The 16,405-nt window shown below is 40.1% G+C and overlaps 2 long non-coding RNA genes across 4 annotated transcripts in view; both read right to left on the bottom strand.

Annotated features, from left to right (window-relative positions):
* The window catches only part of LOC131235313 (uncharacterized), a 76,873-nt gene extending 71,891 nt beyond the window's left edge, over window positions 1-4,982 (bottom strand). Inside the window, exon 1 of the long non-coding RNA XR_009166054.1 lies at window positions 4,873-4,982. This is a non-coding gene — a long non-coding RNA (uncharacterized LOC131235313). The remainder of the gene's footprint in view (window positions 1-4,872) is intronic.
* A 2,410-nt stretch (window positions 4,983-7,392) lies between these two features.
* On the bottom strand, window positions 7,393-15,641 carry LOC131235257 (uncharacterized). Of its 3 annotated transcripts, XR_009166029.1 has the most exons (5): window positions 14,163-15,641; window positions 11,823-14,071; window positions 11,296-11,694; window positions 8,292-8,353; window positions 7,393-8,208 (listed from the first exon to the last, which is right to left on the bottom strand). It is a non-coding gene; the product is annotated as an uncharacterized LOC131235257 (long non-coding RNA). The 3 variants fall into 3 exon arrangements; XR_009166028.1 differs by lacking the exon at window positions 14,163-15,641 and having other exon boundaries at window positions 7,396-8,208; window positions 11,296-11,453; window positions 11,823-12,666; XR_009166023.1 differs by lacking the exons at window positions 11,296-11,694; window positions 14,163-15,641 and having other exon boundaries at window positions 7,398-8,208; window positions 11,823-12,657.
* Between the last annotated feature and the right edge of the window lie 764 nt (window positions 15,642-16,405).

The following is a 16,405-nucleotide window of genomic DNA, read 5'->3' as shown; positions in this document are numbered from 1 at the left end:
AGGGAGATTCAAAGCTCAAGTGAACCATACTACGAATAAACAATAGGAATTGAATGGCTGTTGTTGATAACATCACGAGGTTAAGGATGTTTTGGATCAAACTAATATTTGTGTTTTACCTCATTCATGCATGCATGACCTTATGAATAAATTGGAGGATAAATAAATATCACAGTGGGCCCTAGGAAGGTTTCGGCTTTTAACCACTAAGGTCTGTTGAGACCACCACTGCAGTTTCCTATAGTGTGTTCTATTGGAGTTTTGGATCTACCTCATTTTAATACGCATGCCCTAAAATGAACTACCTAAATGGATGGATGGCATGGATATGGCATACACATCATGGTTGAGCCCAAAATTTTTACACGTGGAGACACAGGAGAGGAAAAACACGGTTTTTGAGGAAGTGTTTCCTTCCACAAGCAAAGCGGGGAAAAAGGTAATTATTACTCATTTACAATAATTACAAAGGATTAGTAAAAATCAAACGAGCCTAACTGTAATTCCCTGTTACAATTTAAATTGGAAGTTGCTTCATTTTATTAAGAATCACCAAGATTCACAAACAACGGTCACAAAGAACTACTAAGAGCCATAACCAAGATTTTATTAGAGAAAATTAAATTTAAAATTAAAAAAAAAGGCAACCCCTTACAACCTGAACCATAGATGGATGGTTCAAGACAACTTGCCGACAGTCCACATTTCACGCAGCTAATTTTTGTGCCAGATCATGAGACCTGAAAAGGCAAAAATGCATATGGATGAGCAATTACCATGGAATACCTTCGTTAGTTGCAGAGGCACAGAACAATCGCGAGCACAAGATCCATCCATTCATTAATCAAATCCCACCATGGATGTAACAATATATATATATATATAGAGTCCAGGAATATTGAACGGTTGATCCATTCTATCAACCATCCTTTTTCATGAAATCCGGCAATCAAGATCGTCCAATATTTCATGAGAATTGCCCAGTCCATGCTATTTTCGGACTATGGAGGGTTTCCCATAGGATCCTTATATTTCTAGTTCCCCACCTTGCTTTTAATTTTCTTATTTCGAACTGAATTTTAGCCACGGTTCCAACATGGATAATCGAAAAATGAGTATCCACACCGTTAAAAGGTGGGCCACACGTTGTTATAAAAGCGCCCACAATTAGGGGTGTAAATCGAGTCGAACCAAGTCGAGATGGCCTCAGCTTGACTCGGCTCGGCCACTAGCTGACCTCAGCTCGAACTCAGCTCGGCTCGGTCCTCGAGCCTGACTAGCCAGTTCAGCTCGGTTTGGTCAGCAGCTCAGGCCAGTTCGAGCTGAGTTCCCCTGTGCAGCATTTTCACAAACACCTAAACTGCACCTTCAAAATCCCACTATATGTAAAACGGCGGCAATGGTTTTACATGTATTTTATCAAATACCTTCTAAGCAACATAAAAATCAAGTTTTAAAAAAAAAGGATATTTGTTTCATATACATGCCTTCCTTGCTACCAGCCACACTTCGTTGAGTCATTTCGTCAAACACTTGGTGAGCAGCATCAATATCAAAGTAACCGAGTAACCAAACTGGTTCGATCCGAGTTTGATTCGAGTTGAGTTCGATCCGAGTCGAGTCGAGCTGGGGCCAGCTTGAACTCAGCTCAAACTCATTTTCGAGCTCAAAAAATCAGCTCGACTCGACTCAAACTCAGCTTCGAACCCAGTCGAGAGCTAACCGAGCTAGCTCAGTTCGCGCACACCCCTACCCACAATAGATTTTGCCCCATTGATGTTTGCACTTTCACCACATAGGTGCATCAAGTATCTTCAAAAGTTCCCAGTACTCTATAATATAAAAAATAAGAGGCCCATCTAAGATGGAAAAGCTTCTCAATTTTTCAACGGAGATCCATTGAAGGATGGCCCACTCAAAAGATCATGTCTTGCCTTAAAGGTCAAAGACATTTTCTTTGTATTACCAACCAAAACACCGCCTTCAATTAGGGCTGTCATTGGGTCGGCAGATCCAGTCCATTGTGGGCCCACAGTTGGAATTCCCTGTCGGATCCAAGTACGGTTCCTCGGATCCGATTCCTAATACAATATAGAGGCCCACCTAAAGTACCATCGCAGTCTGCAGTTTGTATAAGTAGGGTCCATTGTTCAGTGATCAAGACCATTGATATTATGGGACCCACCATGGAAGGCCCATGCGGCAAAACTCTCCAAGATTAACATTGCTATCTTCAAGATTAGATCTAGATATTGGACAAAACTTTGATGTGAACGGTCAGACAGAGGCCTTGACCCACTAGAGAGGCAATGAAATGGTCCTAAAATTACCAAAAGATTTGGAAATCGTGACCACCAAATGGACGACTGGAAGGAAATTTGTCCATTTGGAGTACCAATCCGTGAAAGTGGACACTTTAGTTCGTCTTTATCTTGCTATTAAAAAAGATTTTGAAACCATTCAATTTGGAATACAGTAAAGAGGATTAGAGATGAGAAACTACCTCTTCATCCAATGCAGTTGCTCCATCTGTTATGTTATTACTATTGTTCTGGAGATCTATAATTTCTGCTCTTCAGTCAAAACTGTAATAAAAGTTCTTTGATTCTTTCTAGCTTATTCTGACACAGAGACAGTGGAAAATGTGGCCCCCCCTCCAAAAAAAAAGAAAAAAGGATGGGTGTCCGGTATGGAAATATTCTGGGCCGTTCCATCAATTGTGGGACTGCATTTGGATGATTTGGATCAAAACCATAATTCGAAAATCTGGAAACTGGGTTGTGTTTCTAGTTCAGTCAGGGATCTTTCAAATATGATAGAAACACCAACATAGACATTATGGGATTGATGACTCATACACATCAACAGATGCGGCTGAAACCCAGCATCTTTCCGCCAGCGTCCTCTGCTGCGTTTCCGAAGGAATCCGCTCTATCCAATCCTTGACACGAAAAGTGCTGCTATTGTTAGACAGACTCACATATATCTTATATAGCTAGTATACCTTTTATAATTCGTTTTCATAGGTAGAGGATTCTGATTTTATTATTTTCCTTGTATAAATGCTGTAATCTCTATATTTTCCTTCATTTTATTATTTTCCTTATATAGAGGCCCCACGTTGTAGTTTTGATGGTACCAACTATTCGCTATGGGCCATCCATTTTCAGAACTTCCTTATGGGTCGTGATTTGTAGAGACTAATTGATGGATCTATTACTATCCCTACTTCCATAGATGCCAACAAATTGGCTGATTAGGAAATGAGCAATGGACGAATTATTACCTGGATTCTCGATTCGGTCGATCGGTCCATTGCTGTTGGCCTCACACCTCATCGCATGGCTAAGGCAATGTAGGAGCATCTTCAGACAATTTATCAACAGAGTAATGCGGCTCGGTTATACTGTCTAGACCAAGATCTCGTTAACCTTACTCAAAGTGACGACAGTATTCAATCATTTTACTTTAAAATTGCCACAATTTATACTGAGATAGCTATGATGGATTCAACATTTTCTCATGACTTTAAGATTTTTCAAACTATGCGTGAGAGTGCGCAAGTTCATCAATTTCTTATGAAGCTGCGTCCGAAATTCAAGCATTGTGGGGTCGCTCTCTTGAATCGTAGCCCTACTCCTTCATTGAATTCGGTTAGTAATGATCTATTGGCTGAGGAACAACGACTGAAAGTTCTATCTTCCTTCCTCAACTCCGGGATCATCTGATATGGTGTTTGCTACGTCCACCACTACACCAACACATGGTTCCACTCCTTTGACTTGTCGCGGCTGCAACAAGGTGGATCAGGATGTCGCTCAATGCAAAGAATGGTGCACTTATTGTCGACGGACTGGTCATGGTATTCAGGACTGCCGTACATATGCCTATGCATTTCTTTCAGCCATGGACGTGGTGGTGGCCGTGGTCGTGCTCTTTCTGCTACTACTGTTATTATTTCTTCCGATTCGTCTGTTAGTGATTCTGCATCTTCTGTTGAAGGTCTTTCATCACCTTTGACTCCTGTAATGCTCCAGCAAATTGTTCAGGCCCTTTCTACGGCCGGTATGTTAAGTATATCCTCATCTTCTCTATGGTTCTTTGATTCGGGTGCTTCCAATCATATGACTGGTGCTGTATCCCATCTTTGTGACATCCGTCCCCATACCGGCAATCAGGCTATTTCTACTGCGGATGGCACTATACTACCTATTAAGTTCGTTGGATCATTGACTTTCTCTCCTTCTGCTTATTGTCAGTTCACCCTTCGTGATGTGTTTCATGTCCCTAACCTCTCCTTCAATTTAATTTCAGTTGGTCAACTCACATCCAATAACTGCTTAGTCATATTTCTTCACAATGTTGTTTTGTTCAGGATCTGGCGACGGGGAAGGTACTTTGGATGGGTAGGCGGCATGGTCGTCTGTACATGTTGGACTTTGATCCATCTGTCACTCTAGCTCATTGTTTATTTTCCCCATCTTCATAAGATATTTGTTCGGCAAATAAATTGTGTAAATTGTCGCACTGTCGTCTGGGTCATCCACATTCCGATCAGATAATTCAGTTATTTTCTTCTGGCATGTTAAGGAACGTTTCTCTTAATAAAAAAGATTTGGATTATTCTTATTCATCTTGTTGTCTTTCAAAAAGTAAATGTATTCATTTTTCTCAAAGTATTACAAAATCATCTTCTATGTTTGAACTTATGCATACAGATGTCCGGGGTCCTTCACTAATTATGTCAGTCTCTGGGTTACGTTACTATATTATATTCATTGATGATTTCAGAAGTTACTCCTAAATTTACTTTTTGTACTCAAAGTCACAGGTTTTTGAAAAATTCAAGATATTTCACTCTATGGTGGAGACTTAATTTCGGGTTCCAGTTCAAACTCTCCGCTCTGACTCAGGGAGGGAATATCTCTCAAGCGATTTTCGTACATTTCTTCGGGGTCATGGGATTGTTCATCAGACCACCTATTCTGATACTCCACAACAGAACGGGGTGGTTGAACGAAAAAATCGCCATATTGTTGAAACTGTCAACACCCTGATAACAGTTATGAGTGTTCTTCGTTCTTTCTAGGCGAAAGTACTGTTACATTCAGTCTACTTGATTAACCAAATGTCAACCAACGTTCCGAACAGTAAATCTTCATACTTTGTTCTCCACAGCTTCCCTCCTGTATATTCCACATTTCGTATTTTTGGTTGTATTTGTTATGTTTACCTGGCTTCACGTGAGTGTAACATACTATCTCCCAAATCGATCAAATGTATGTACTTGAGATTTAGAGAAACTTAGAAGGGTTTTCGATGTTATGATCCAATTTCTCGTCGTGTTCGGGTTTCACGATATGTTATTTTTCTTTAACATATTGGCTTTCATTCATCTCTTCCTCCTCCACACGCCCCAAAATCTCCTGATCTAACCACCTTTCCTTATATTCCTTTTGGCTCGAGTATTCTCCCTTGTCCGTTCAGGTTTACTCGCGTCGATCGCGTATAGCTCCACCACTTATTACTCAACCCGAACCTACTATACCTGTTGCAGATCCTAAACCTACCTCGATATGTCATTCTGATCGTGTACATCGAGCGTCTGATCGCTTAATATGCTTTATGTCTACCATAAATGCTACTCTGGATACTATTTTTATTCCTACTTCATACTCTCAGGCAGCCACTCATGATTGCTGGAAGAAGGCTATGGCAGAAGAACTTGCGGTATTGGATGATAATCACACGTAAGACATTGTCACTCGACTCGCTGACCAACAGCTAATTGGTAGTGAATGGATTTATTATGTCAAGCTCAAGTCTGATGGATCATTGGATCGATACAAGGCTCGACTTGTCGTTCAGGGATACAAACAAAAATATGAAATTGATTATGATGAGACATTCGCTCCCGTGGCTAAGATGAAAACTATTCGTACTCTTCTGGCAATATCTTCCGTTCGCTCTTGGCCACTTGCTCATATGGATGTGAAAAATGCTTTTCTTCATGGAGACCTCCAAGAAACAATATATTTGAAACCTCCTCCTGGGTCTTTAATCCCTGACAATAAGGTATGTCGTCTAAAGAAAGCCCTGTATGGCCTCAAACAGATACCTCGGGCATGGTTCTAACGCTTTTACGATGTTGTTACCAGTGCTGCCTTTACTCAAAGAAATCATGAACCATCCTTATTTTTACGCACCACTGCTCGCGGAATTGTCATTGTTCTCGTCTATGTTGATGACCTACTTCTGACTGATAGCGATGCTACTGACATCTCGGTTTTAAAGGAAGTTCTACAATCCTCCTTCAAGATGAAAGACCCCGGCCATCTCACATACTTTCTTGGGCTTGAAATTTCACGTTCTAAACGTGGGATCCTGGTCAGCCAACGTAAATATACTAAGGATCTTCTCGCCTTGGCATCATTTACGAATCAGAAGACAGTTCAGACTCCCTTAGAACTTAACGTTCAATATGGCCATGACGATGGTGATCTACTTGCACAGCCCGACTTATACCGCTGTTTGGTTGGGAATCTAGTTTACTTAACCATGACTCGCTCTGATATTGCATACGCTGTCCAAGTCGTCAGTCGGTTTGTTTCTGCTCCTCAGACTCTTCATATGACTGTGGTGTTGCGCATCCTACAGTACCTACGTGGAACTCTAGATCAATCACTGTTCTTCTCCTCCACGGCGACTCTGGACCTTCGTGCTTATTCGGATGCTGATTGGGCCGGTTGCGCTCTCACACGAAGATCTACCACTGACTACTGTGTTTTTCTTGACACTTCTCTCATCTCTTGGAAGTGTAAAAAGTAGGCCATTGTTTTCAAATCAAGCACAAAAGCCGAGTATTGGGTGATGTCCACTGCGTTTAGTGAGCTTGTCTGGTTACATGGACTTCTTTCCGACTTGGGCGTTCCTCTGCAGAATCCTACTCCACTCCATGTTGATAATCTAAGTGCCATTCAGATTGCCTCTAACCCGGTCTTTCATGAACGGAAAAAGCATATTGAAGTTGACTGTCACTTTATCCGCGAGAAATTTCAGTCTGAGCTCATTTCTCTTCCACTTGTTACATCCCATGATCAGATTGCAGACATTCTCACCAAGTCTCTCACTTCTGCATGTCACTCATTTCTAGTTGGCAAACTATTACTTGTTGATGACCCGCATTAGTTTGAGGGGGGATTTTAGACAGACTCACATATACCTTGTATAGCTAGCATACCTTGTATAGTTCGTTTCCATAAATAAAGGATTCTGATTTTATTATTTTCTTTGTATAGATGCTGTAATATCTATATATTCAACCCCTTTGGGTTGTCTCAAATACACAAAAGCTTTCAACTCCTCTTTGTTTATAGCTACCACGCGGAGAACTTACGGTTGATTTTCTTTCTTCCCAATAAAACCAGCACAAGTACATTACATACAGAGCACCCGTGTTATTCCCCTTGTTTAACTCAAATCCCCATCAATAAAATGTTGAGTTGTTATTTCCTGAAGTCTGGTAAAAGATACACCTGAATTCTTGTCGCTGGATTAACCCAGCCTCAGTCAGTCTCACAACTGCTAGCATGTTCTGTTAGCTTGCTACGCTCCTGATGTCATAATACACCACCCTCTTCCACTCATCTCTTGAAGCGGCCTCTGCTACATCTTGACCCCATCTCCTGCCTTGACAGAATCCATTCCATTCCTGCAAAGGGTGTCCCCGCCTTGCCATGAAGAACGTAATTCGAAATTCAAATAACCATAATTCCTAGGAGGTACGTCTAAACTGTCTGGAACACTAACGGGGCTGTTGCTCCAACTGAAAAGACCCAAGTCTCCAAATATGTATGCAGAATACTCGTCAGTGCTGCTCGAGTCCCCGCAGCTCTCGGGACAGCATTACCCTTTATCCAAGGAGCTGAAATGCGACGCATCATCGCTGGACAAATCTGTTTTTGGAATCCTATACACTGGGAAGAATCTTCTGTCAGTGCCATCTGGAGTCATCCAATATGGAATATCTTCGAGCCTACTAAATGCTGCAGGAGGCTGCCTTTCAAAACTGAAAGTTCAACCTCCCCTTGGGAATACTGTTTACGGTGTGGCTGGAAGGAATGTCTTGCATGCATCTGCTTCTCACGTTTTTGGTGTAGTCACAGGGCATTGCATTCTATTTTTGTACTTGGGGCACATGGCCAGCACCTATCAGCGATAATTGAGGATGTTCATATGCAAGCAAAGCACAAGAGGATCACAATTGAAAGTGAGAATCGATGGGTGGTTACCTTGAGTAGAAGAGCATGCATGCCTCTTTTACAAGACCTTCTCAAGCTCCATAGGTTTTTACCTACACATGGCATGACCAGCAAGTACAAGATGATGTGCATGTAATAGCAGGAACGAGACAACAAATCCACGTATGTTTCAATGGGGGCTGCTCTGATCAAATCGGATAGGATAACATTTCGTTTCAAGTGGAAGAAATGGAATAATTGGAGAAGGTGTGTTTTAGCACTTTCTCCACTCTCCCGTGGGGTATTTTGGAGACTAGAAATTCATTTTTATTCAAGATAAACTAAACTCTTAAGGTAACAACTGAGAGATTACTATGTATTTTTCCCACCATTTCTAAAATGGTGGGGACTCAGCCACCAAACATGTGGCCTAGATGATCAACCCAAACTGCTCCAACTAGGGAAAACGCACACCTCAAAACTCGCACAGACTAGATGATCATCGCCTCCCTAAGAGACAAGTTGTTGCAACCTAAAAAATGACAAATACATGACAATAACATTGCCCTATGAAGATCAGATGGGGATGAGTGCTCTTAAGTTGGTGAACTCAATGCATAGGCAGTGATTTACAACAAGCCACCCCAAAGAGTTATAGAGAAGCATGACTTGGTGGGCATTTCCTACATACATGAGGCATGGGAAGACTTGAGTAATCCAGGATCTTCGAGTCATTCTATTCCCAGAGCAATATAACATCATACTCTCACATTTTGGCAAGAAAGGATGCAATTCACAAGTACAAATCAGGTAATTTGGATGTAATAGACAAACTTTAGAAACTTCGCTGTCATAACTAGTGTGACTCATTAGTTCCTATTTAGTTCCGTGATGACTGAATGAAGCTTAGTTCCTAGATAAAATACCTGGGGAATTAAGCTTAGCTCCTTTTCCACAAAACAAAAAAAGGATATGACAATTCATTTAAGAGGACTGCCGGTAGTAAATCTATTGGAGCAAAGGAAATGGGTATTGTTTCCATTTCCTTGAAAGTGAAAGGAGATCTATTAAGCAAAGAGTGAATCCAAGCATGCACCTTGGTCTGTGAAACAATAAGAAATCAACTTCAACTCTACATGGATATGAGAATTTTGAGTCTTCCCTCAATCCCATGTACTTATAGAACTAGCAATGTGCCAGACCAAACTGGGAGATGACATTGCTGGAGTTCTCCATCAATCCAAAAGCTTATGAGGTGGTGCAAGGACCAAAAGGATAGCCATCAATTATGCCTTAGTCAGGACCAAAGACACCAACTGGTGGCAAGGAAACATGGAAGAGGAGAGCCATTTTAATTTTATATGCTTATATGAAGATCCCTCTGCATCACCTACTGCATGGTTGTCAAAATCCTACAACTTATGATTAACGATTTACGATTTGAATCAACTCTTAGTAAAAACAATTTAAATCCCACCTTGATTCCTTTTTTTAAATGAATCCTACGATTTACTATTCACATCCTGATTTACGATTCAAATCATACTTGTTCTCTTCTTCTTCTTCTTCTTCTTCTTCTTTTTGTTTTTATTTTATTTTATTTTGTTTTTTAGTTTGCTTTCATTTTATGTTTTTAAATTTGTAGGGGTTTAAAAATCATTTTTAAAAAGGTCAATTATTTTATTTTGTTCTTCATAACAGAGGAGATTTGGGGATTTTGATATTCAAAATCCCAAAACAAAGGAATCAAAATACTTCAGTACACAAAATTGAATGCCCTTTTTCCAATGGATTTCTACACTCAAGAAGGGTAAACTTATTAAAGGACATTTGCACATTTTTTAAGCTAAATTTCTTGAAAGATAAATAATAAAGGAAAGACAGGAATCTTTTAACACCATCACGATAACTATATCGTATACAAGTTCTCAATTGCCAATATCACTACATGTATTACTTTTCTTGGTGACCATTGAAGAGAAATGGAGAATTGGTGAGTTTTTTTTTTTTTTTTCTGATTTATATAATTTTTTTCTATTTTTTTAAAGAAAATCAGAGAAAATCATATGATTTATGATACGATTCAACCCCTATAATGATTTGCGACACAATAAAAATTTTGACAACATTAGTCCTATGGTTACATTTGCCACAGCTCCTGAAAATTCCTTCCTAAATCAGTTGCATGTTTTTTAAGCCAAAAAAGTCTGAATTCATGGCTTCAACTTTCAGTTACCAATACTAAATATCAACAACTAATGCTGATGATATTAGAACAAAATGATTTTATTTTTAATCAGACAGATCAGAGGGAACTTTTATTAGAGGAAGAAGAAAAGTAACAGATCTATAACAACGGGTAGAGAGGAGCCAGCTAAGAATGACCCCCTTGTCACTCTTTAACAAGAGTATCAGCTACCTCTTTCATATCCCTCAATTCATTAGGGAAGGAAAAAAAAAAAAAAAAACCTTCGATTCAAAAATAAGAGTTCGATCATTTGACATAACAGTTCTGAGATGGGGAAACCCAAAATCCTAAAATCTACTTTTATTGGTTTGATTATAGCAACTGACAGAGATTATGCTGAAAACAGTGTACATTGGATCGTTAAGACTTTAATGGACAAAGGTCATCTTAGTGTTGTCTGGCAATTTGCAGGAACAAGGGAAAACCACTACTTTTTTTCTTTTTTCTTTTTTCTTTTTTATTTTTCTGAATGGTGGAAAACCAATGGTTATCCCCCAACCCTAGTATATGAAATCACACCTAAAACCAAAAAAAGCATAAAAGAAAAAAAGAAAAAAAAAGAAAAAAAAAAAGTGCAATGTAAGGATGTAGTTGTCATGTGAACACAATTGGGTTGAATTTTCCTCTCAACAGAGCTGCTTATTTCATGTCCTACAGGAAATGAGCAAATTATTAACATTGGGCAGGAAAGGCAGAAAAACAATAGTCCAGCCAATGATGATTTCACTTGCCATGGCATGCCGGAAATGTGGTTCGAGAGAATTTCAATGCACCCTAAATCTTTATGCCAAAATTTCGAAAACCAACCTGCCATATAGGCACTTATTATCATTGCCTAGGATTTCAGTGGCTGTAAATTGTGCAAGTGCTTCTTCAAGAGTTGCAATGTTCCCATGTATCTCAATAATAAGATCCACCATCCATTCATGGCACTCAGACTGGCCATGGCATTTCATGTACTTCATCTGCATTTATCAGCCATCATATTTCTACCACTTATTCAGCATCTAGAAACAGATCCTATAGAAACCCAGAATAAATAAGAAGACAGTATGTGATTAAATGGTTTCTCAAGGATCAAGTACATTAGAGCAAAGATGACATCCAAAAATCATCTGTATAAGGGTGGTTTCTTCTGCCATTGGGACCGATGCATTCATGCCAGCTTCCTTAAGGCACACAGATTGCATTGTATCAATTGCATACCTGCCAAAATCACTCATTAATTGAATGGAAATACATGTGTCCAAGAAGATAAAAAGGTTGGAACTAGATGGCTAGATGGCAACAGTATAGAAACCATGTAACAGAGAAACAGTTGAAATCCAGCTCACCTTAAGAATTCATGGGCATCTTCTTCTCTCCCATGACTCAGACAACTTCCAAGGCTTTGTATTTGGGGGAGAATCCCGGTTGGTGTTAGGGGAGATTTCTTTTCCTGTCCCCTCAAAACAAGTCTCTCAAATTCACAAGTGAAACACCACCCGGTTTTTGGGCCCAAGGAAGAACAGTGTTATACGATGTGAGAAGTCATCAAACATCCAGTCTGAGAAAAATAATTTAATCTATACACGAATGAAAAAGAAAGATGGAGAGGGATTAGAGAATAGAAACGTGCATGTTTTGCTATGGAGTCCTTGAAGAAGATAAGAAGTAAGCGGCAGAGTGAAAGCCAAGCACTGGAGCATGGCATTAGCACAACAGCTGCAGGAAGTTAAAGTAGATATATCAAAAACACCAAAGGACTTCTTATATGTGATACAATAATACACCTCTGGCAAAATAAATATCAAATGGATTGCATGGTCATAATATCCTAATATTATCCAGAGAGGGAGAAAATCCGTAAGAAGAACCGTAGCAATGTTTCTTCTCAAGCAAGTTCTTGTATAAAATGAAAAGTAATTGCTGGATGCAATTACCAAGGAATTATGTCTCTATGCACGTGGCCTCTGTTGTACAACAATATTGCTTCTTCAACATCATGGTGTCTAAAGACTCCGAACTTTAGCCCAGAAATAAAGGTAGAATTATAAGTATCAAGGACAACAACAGAAAATTGAATTGCAACAATATGTTTGCCAGGACTCCCTGATGCAGTGACCTAGTTAAATAACAAAAATAGCTTGTTGCAGAATTGCCGAAGATGAAAGGATAAAGTCACATTACATATGCCTTCAAAAAAAAAAAGAGTAACACCATACACGAGAATTAGAGCATGCAAATGGATATCATATGAAGCAATTGTTTCAATACAGTAAGCATACCAGCACATCATCGATATATTACATGACAAAAAATATATATACTATCAATGTTGTAAGAGTGTCAGACATAGCAAGAAATACCCAGGAAATGATCCAACAGCTTTGTTTCGAATGAGAGCAGAAACAAAAATAAGCAGATTCCCATGAACACAGAACTAAATGCAAATGAAATGAGACCAAGAACTTATGAAGAAAAACACCACCAAGACACCAAGTGCACATCCTAGAAGTCCACAGATGTGCATGACATTGAAAGAATTTCATGTGTATTTTGATGAGAAGCAACCAAACTTCACCTGTTCCTGCAGTTTATGAGACCGCATGGGCGCAGTTCATACCTGCCCTAGTTGTAAAGTTTGATGAACAGATCATATAGAAAGAGCATCTTACAAAACCAAATCAGGATGAAGGCAGCAGATATCACAATATTCCTGAATACCATGCAATTAGAGTACAAGTGTCAAGTGCTATACAACTGAAAAATAATAAAGTACCTTGTTCTTTCCAGAAACCACACTCCCAAACCCTAAATGGTAGTGCTTTGAAAGCTTTGATGCTCTGAACAGCTGAAGAACTTTCTACATGGATGTTTTCAATCCATTACTACAACTTAGTGCAGAAATCGCTGTCTCGGATGAACTAGGCACTGTGTGAACAGCATTGACCGAAGACATAACATTCAAAGAGAAAGCTCCATTGCTAGTAGATGGATGATCAGTAGGAGAACTAGAAGATATAACCTTAGTCCTCTAGACTTCAGTGAACCCTCGTCACTACTTCTCTCCTTAGCCACAGAAGATGATGTTTCAGAACATGACCTTTCAGAACCCAAAGATGGTAGGTTCTCAGTGACTAAGTTCTTCAACGGCACAACTCTATGACCAGGCATTCCATTACCAGCACGGGAGCGTTTTGCATCATCAGTTGTATGGATCTTGTGATTGGAACTTTGTGAAAACTCAAGAGGGAACAAACTGATGAAAGACGTTGAATGAGACCCAAAATCAGATAGAATGCTATCACCTCTTTTCTGAACCTGGACTGAGTGGGATCATTGTGATCAGTAAATCGGGCCCTGCTTAATTCAAAAGTAGCTTCCAGAGATTCATGGGCTATATAAGGTTCAGCAATTGTACGCTCATCAAATGCTTGAGGGTGAAGAACTACTCACTCTGCCATTGACCCTTCCAGTACTGCCACCAGGTCTCTTCTTCTTTAAATTACTTGAACAAGGACTCTTTCCAGGAGCAATTGGACCATTCAACTCATATGAGGGCTATTTAGCAAGGTTGGACTAATCAACATTGGCTGTGTATCTGAGGACATCACAACAATATCATCAGATGACAGCCCCTCAGATACAGCAGAACGGCTTGAAAGAGGGGCCTCAGTGACAGGAATACGAACCAATCGATCCATGGCTGTAGTGGATGTATAGCAGCCAGTTGATGATGAAACAGTAGAAGGATCTGTTCCCATGGTAACTTCAAGATCATCCTTCTCACCTGGAGCATCACTTGGTTTAGAATGGAATCCATCTTCAGTTTCCAAGTTCGTCTTTTAATTCAGATTGTCTGCGACACAATGCCACATTTAAATCTAAGTTGCTCTTCATGCCATTAAACTGGACCGTGGTGGGCAGAGGGTGACATTCTTGTCAAATCACCACTTTCTCTAAAAGCTCGAGCCGTTAGAGGATGGCGTATCAATGTATATCAAGGGACTTTAAAACTCCCCCACACGTGTGGGGTGGAACTCCGCATGGGAATATACTAGCAAGGGTGGAGGGACACTCACACCATAAAAAAGCTGGCTCGATTTCCCGATCCGTGGGCCGAACGTGATTTTCCTGACCCTGTGGGAGAATATATTCTCAGGATTTGAACACTTTACCTTCCACTCTGATACCATGTCAAATCACCACTTTTTCTAAAAGCTCGAGCCATTAGAGGATGGCGTAACAATGTATATCAAGGGACTTTAATAATTCTTCCTCGTGGCCTTGTCTCAAGTGAATAATTTCGCACTTTCCCGAGCCGCAACAAGGTGAATTCCATGTTAGCAGTAGCACGTTCCGTGTTTGGTTCAGTCCTACATGCTACGACTATATTGTTATAGGCATGTAACCAGCATTTCAAAATATTCATCTGCCCAATCATTCAGAATGCATCTGAAACATATGGAGATTCCTGCTCACACCAACATATTCCTTGATTAATGACATCCGTCCATCTTGGAGTGTCCATTAACCCTTTTGAGTTGCCTAAAACCGTTCAACTGACTCACAAGCATCTCCTTTTACAACCACACTCCAAAATGCAAACCACAAGGTCAAAATCACAGTAGCTCATTGATACTAATGCAGCCTTTCAAGAGTGACAACCATTCCATCTTCTTCGACCCGACGGCCCATACACATCTTCTACGCCAATTCATAAAGGCTGGAATAGAAAGAAACGGAACAATCCCTAGAATTCAAATTCATAAAAAGGGAGGGCGTTTCAAATTCAAATTCATTTACCAGTGCCGGACCAGCTTGCACTGGGAGCACCGGATGTCGTGAGGCGATAGCAAATGGCGCACTCTGGCTGCTGCCGTACTCTGCCGCGGTCTCCAGCTCGGCCATCGCGGCCTCCTCGGAAGCGAGGACCGCCAGTTGCATGATCTCCCCCTTCCGGGCAGCTGCGTTCCTCCATTTCCGATGGACGACCGAAGCGAAGATAGAAGCGGAGAGAGAAGGAGGAGGTGTCGGATCAAGCAAGGAAACCCTACATCCTGGGAAGGAAGGGCATTTATCCAACCCCAAGAACGCATCTAGGGTGTGTGGAACCAGCGTGGCTCGCGGGGTTATAAGATTCAGCGTCGCTACGGTGTGGTGGTGATGTCTGGGAGGTGGGGGTATCAACGGGCCGGCCGGGCCGGTTCCTGCTCGGCCCGCATTATCGTATATAGGCCCAATACTGTCCTGGGTCCAGGGCAAAAGGGTCCTGTTCACATGTTTTTGCAGTGTCCGAAGCCCGAGTCTCAGAAAACCCATTTTCTAAAAAAAACCAACCATCTTCTTTAAGCAAAATCTAAGAACACAAATAAGGTTAATGGTCGTTTGGATGCCTATAAAAACCTTAAGTTATACAAGAATTATATTTAATCAGATTACCGAGGTTGTTTGGATGCATATATTTGCCTATAAAGGCTTTACATGAAATAAACAGATTGTAGTTTTTATCTGTAATATTAGACCTAATAAAAAGTCATGTTTTATACTACAGCTAAAATCTTTATAACTAAAAAAGCATTATACATGTTATAACACAATGGTTAATATACACTAAAAAATCCAATCCTTTTATCATGTAGTTCACCCATTATCAAATGAACTACATTAGAAAAGGATGGGATGTCCACCATTAGAAACTTCTAGATTCCATTTGAAGCCTATTGTGATGGGTGGAAGACATTCAATTCATTTAGCATGTGCATGCTTTAATGCTCCCTTAGAGCTTTTAAAAAAATCAAGTCCTTCTCATATGATTTGTGAATTTTGGAATGTTCACCGTCCAAGCTCTATAGTATGAATATCTATTTTATTCATTATAAACTCTTAACAGGCTAGCCAAACGGACAAAATGTTTACTTATAAATAAATTATC

Source organism: Magnolia sinica, chromosome 2, assembly GCF_029962835.1.
Source record: "Magnolia sinica isolate HGM2019 chromosome 2, MsV1, whole genome shotgun sequence".
NCBI classification, from domain to species: domain Eukaryota; kingdom Viridiplantae; phylum Streptophyta; class Magnoliopsida; order Magnoliales; family Magnoliaceae; genus Magnolia; species Magnolia sinica.
The sequence above is the reverse complement of the archived record's forward strand: the minus strand, read 5'-3'. Positions and strand labels throughout refer to the sequence as shown.